The following is a 4,878-nucleotide window of genomic DNA, read 5'->3' as shown; positions in this document are numbered from 1 at the left end:
ATCTGTTGCGTATTTTTAAAGATACATATGCATACATATGGACAGACAAACAGCGCGAAGCGACTTTGTTTTATGCTATGTAGTGATAAAAGAAACAATATTAAAATAATCCAACAGTTGATCATAATTTTGTTACAACATCGGCAGTAATTACAAAAGTATTGCATGTAAATTCAATATCAAATAAATGTGTGAATTCCAAACAGACAGCTATCGAAACTGAACGGAAATTTTAACAACCGTAATCTCCCGTCCACTGACTTTTACAGAACAAACTCCAGCAAATTGGTAATCAGAATCACCCAGGAACATAAAACAATGATGACATTCCAGATTAGGTACTTCATAAACTTTCAAAATCATAAAACGTAAAACTCTTTTTGACGAGCGGCGCTATTATTCATAAATCCATTGCTTATAAATTGCCAGTGTGACCTGAATATGTAATTTTGTTGACCTTTGTTACGTTGCAGAAATGAAACCTTTTACAGGCTGAAAAACAAGCTGGATGGGAATAACGGGGGACCGCAATTGTCTACGGGCCGGCTGATAATAGCTCGGTCTCATCTGTCACTGGATTGAAAAATACTGGCAAGAGTAACTGTGCCAATAGTTACTGGATTCAGTGAAATAGTTGCATTTGGTTAATATATGTCGCTTACCATCAGAGAAGGGTCCTTATGCATATGGAACATAAGGATTCTTAGGGCATGGAACGCCATATTACTTCGATATGTCTGCTATTTTGACCTTCTTTGGAACTCCAATTGCAAGTATTATTCAATTAAATTTAAAAAAATCCATTCTAAGTAGAGTTCTACTACAACATTTGAATAATAAGTACACCTTGAATGGTTCAGTTTTTGCGCTGCCTGCCAGTGTCTATAGGTATTTATAAGCAATAAATATGCTAAGAAAAATGAAAGTTACCTCTGGATAGAAACACGGAAAAATTAAGCAGATTGATTTTAAACTCACACTTGGTTCCCTCCGAAAACTAACAGATGACCGGATTTAAGGCGCAAGTCACAATCAGACCCTTTAGCATGACTAGTGCTCGCGCGTGACTCCATACATCTAGCGAGACTTCAAATATGGAGTCGCGCGTTAACGCAAGCCTCGCCAGAAGCTCAGAAATAAAAATGCAAGCCGTAGCTTTCGGCTACGAAAAGCTTTTGTCTTTCCATTCTATCCAAATACATATATCCGGTTCGGTAGCAAATTAACAATCTACAAACTCAATTTGCGTAACCTCTGTCTGCAACGTTGTAACAATAACTGCAACAAAATATCTAGAGCCACGGAACCCCGTTCGTCTCGGTTCTTCGTAATTGGGCTGTCAGGTGGTTGGAAAACATCGGTACAGGAGCGGCAATCAGATTTAGATGATATGATATTGATATGACATTCGTTTCAGTGCAGATCGCGCTTAGAGTCTGAACACACTAAGGTCCACCCCACGCTATAGCGTCTCCCGAGCGTCGGCGTCTAGTCAACTCTAGTTATGTGTAAGGCCTGAGTGGACGCTCGAGGCGGAGCGTTCGGCGGAGCCTGCAGCGTGGCGTCGGGCTCACAGGTGATTTGAGCAGCGTGCACTAAGGCCGCTACTATACGTTTGCATTTGTTTAACATGCACGCCGCACGCCCCGCCCGCTGCACGCCCAACTCGAGCGTCCACTCAGGCCTTACACTATGGCTGCTGCTCGACGCAACGTTGGCGCAACTGCGCAGCGACGCCATTTTCCATACGCTCAAAAGACGCTAGTGTGTAGCCCTAAAGCTATCATGCCAAGTGCTACGTCAACTATGGGATATGTATGCATTGTCACTGCTAAGTAATTTTTTGGGTTATAATATAATAGGTAAACGAGCAGACGAATCACCTGATGGTAAGCAATTACCGCCGCCCATGGACACCTGCAACACCAGAGAGCTAGCATGTGCGTTGCCAGCCTTTAAGATGGGAGTACGCTCTTTTCTTGAAGGTTTGAAGGCGTATCGGTCCGAAAATACCGCGACCGACAGTACATTCCACAGATTATTCGGTGTTATCTTAGCGAGAGGCCGAGAGCTATCTATAGAAAGTCGCAATCAAATCAACATCAGACTTTTGGCATCTGAATGCCGCTCCAGAGCCGGTATTGTCTGACAGTAGATACAGACGGAATAATGACGATATCGGTTAGAACTTGGATTGAAATTTCAAATTCAAATCGCGTTTTGCTTTTTTAAGACATACCAATTTCATTCTACAAACTTGTTTTGGATCCTGTATTGGCAGAAAGAAAAATATAAATCCTCGAAATTGTTGCAGTGAGAATTAACCTAACGATTGCAATTGTCTATCCAATTTTCATACTAAAGAGGCCCATTGATTACCAGTTTGCCGGACGATGTCAGCCTGTCAGTTGTTCGGAGCTGTCACCTTTTGCGTTTAACTGACAGGCTAATATCGTCCGGCAAGTTGGTAATCTGTGGGCTCCTTAAAAATCTTAAAATGCGGTGGCGAACATCACTCATTTTATGAATCCAGAAAATTGATAGATATTAATTAGGCGGCAATTAACAACGACGCCGGTACAATAATGCAGCTGACATCAGAACGTCACCTTAACTATGATACTACAGACAGTGCGTCTTAAGGTGACAGTTCATTTCCAACCGCAGCTGCACTACTGTTCATTTTACTATGGAAATTGACAGTAACTGCGACGCGTTCAGTACCAGTAGTGCAGCTGCGGTCAGAAATGGAATGTTACCCTTACTTACTTACTTAAGCGGGCAATACACTAGACTTGTTTCTCGCCATTGAGATACAAAAATAATAATTAAGTTTTTCGTCAAAAATTTCATTTATGAAGCAAGCTTTTATCGCTGGCTTTACTTTCAACAGGTAACTACATAATACTCATAGAGATAATTTAAACAAACCCCATAGACTAGGAATCCTCTAGACGGAGTTTAGAGCAATTATTTCATGAAACCGATGCTGCCAAAAATTTGGGGGTGCGGGGGGACGAGGTGAGCGAATCCCGTGCCGTGATTGGTCCATTCAAAGACACGGACCAATCACGGCACGGGATTGACTCGAAGATGGAGTAAAACTACCGTATAAGTGGCAGAGGCGTTACTATGCTCAGTCTAGAGGATGTCTTATCTGTGACAAACCCAAACACAATCAAGTTTCGTTGTTTTTATCACAGAATTCCTATGGACACCTCCTGTGTTCATCATCAGATCAGCTCTATGGTACCATAATACCCATTTATTGCAGTGTCACTTACATGTCTATGTGAAGTTTCGGCTCGTAGATCGAATAATGGGAAGTGTGTCTAATTTAGCCGACAAAATTTGACCCGAACATACATTGCAAGTTATATTCATACTAATAAAATTAAACCACTATTCACTGCTTAGTACAATAATATATTTTTAACCAAAACAACACAGCCGTAATTTTACACAGATGACGCCATATTGACCGCGGAAGACAATCCATTCGTGGTGATACAACTATTTAAACAAAGATCACATTTATTACCACTTTTAAACAGTTGTAAATTCTTTTCTTATTATTTAATTAGTTATGATATATGTTTATCTTACATAAGTTATTTATTAGGTTAATTAGTATCACAAAAACACAGGATATATTACACCGGATGCCGCAATGCAATACTGTGGTAAAAAGCTAATCAATGACCGTATTTTTTTATTTAATATTAACAACTGGTATCAAAATAGAAATAGTTTGATGGCTGAAAGTGTTTTGCCAATAATAATGATATAAATTATCTTATATTTCTAACAATCGGCCATCCTGAATTTTTGCCTGACCCTAGGCAATAGAGATATACGCTATTTATTTTCTAAGAATTTGAGATTGAGATATTTATTGATAAAATTATAAATAATTTTAAATAATTAATTATAAGTAATTAAGAATATAATAATAAATAATAAAACATGACAATGATATGCTACTTATCACGGACTTCGTAGGTAAGAAAAATAATCGAAATCTTTGTCTTACAAAATACAATTAATTTACGTGTCCTACAATTACGAGGATGAGACAATACTGTGTATTCTATAAATTGTAAATACAGATGTCAATCACAATGAAAAAAAATATTAACGATGATCAACTCTGGCCAACGTGGGACTCGAACCCACATCCTTGGATTGCCGGTCCAATGCGTTACCAATTCCGCTGCCCAATTGCACTGTGTATTGTATACAATACAATATAAATACTCTTTATTACACACTTCAATAAAACAATAGGTACAGAAAGAAAACTGCAAAAGAAGTAGAGGTAAACAGCAGGCGGTCTTATCTCCAAAAAGCGATCTCTTCCAGACTACCTTTCGCAGAAATCGATAAACGTACATAATGTTAGTAGGATGAAATAAATCTATTACTAAATACACATAAAACAAACAATCTATCATACAACATGAAGATGATAAAGTATGGTATAAGTAGATAACAATTACGAACAGAAATTAACCACTTTACCGCACATGAAACCGTAAGTATAATATGTTAGTTATAATATTCAACTGTATTGACAGCTATTAAAGTTCAAATTTAAACAATTAAACATGCGTTAAAGCTTTATCTGTTAAGCGACAAACTTATTTTTACATTCTTTGATGTCATAAAAAACAAAAAAAAAAAAAAAACAAAGCAAGTTAGAAATCTTACTAAGTTACTTGTTACTTTTTCGGCCATCCTTAACAGATTGGATGTCCTCATTCAATTATATATCATTATTTATTGCTAACACAAACACATATTGACAATTATAATAAAAAAAATACATTTTGGTCTATGTATTATGACATTCAGTATTATTTTAACAAAATACTACTG

The 4,878-nt window shown here is 37.6% G+C and overlaps 1 non-coding gene across 1 annotated transcript; it reads right to left on the bottom strand.

The window, feature by feature from the left end:
- Positions 1-4,151: 4,151 nt before the first annotated feature.
- Positions 4,152-4,218, bottom strand: Trnaa-ggc (transfer RNA alanine (anticodon GGC)). Its single transcript has one exon. It is a non-coding gene; the product is annotated as a tRNA-Ala (tRNA).
- Between the last annotated feature and the right edge of the window lie 660 nt (positions 4,219-4,878).

The sequence above is a fragment of the Cydia amplana genome, chromosome 18 (assembly GCF_948474715.1).
Source record: "Cydia amplana chromosome 18, ilCydAmpl1.1, whole genome shotgun sequence".
Taxonomy (NCBI): domain Eukaryota; kingdom Metazoa; phylum Arthropoda; class Insecta; order Lepidoptera; family Tortricidae; genus Cydia; species Cydia amplana.
The sequence above is the reverse complement of the archived record's forward strand: the minus strand, read 5'-3'. Positions and strand labels throughout refer to the sequence as shown.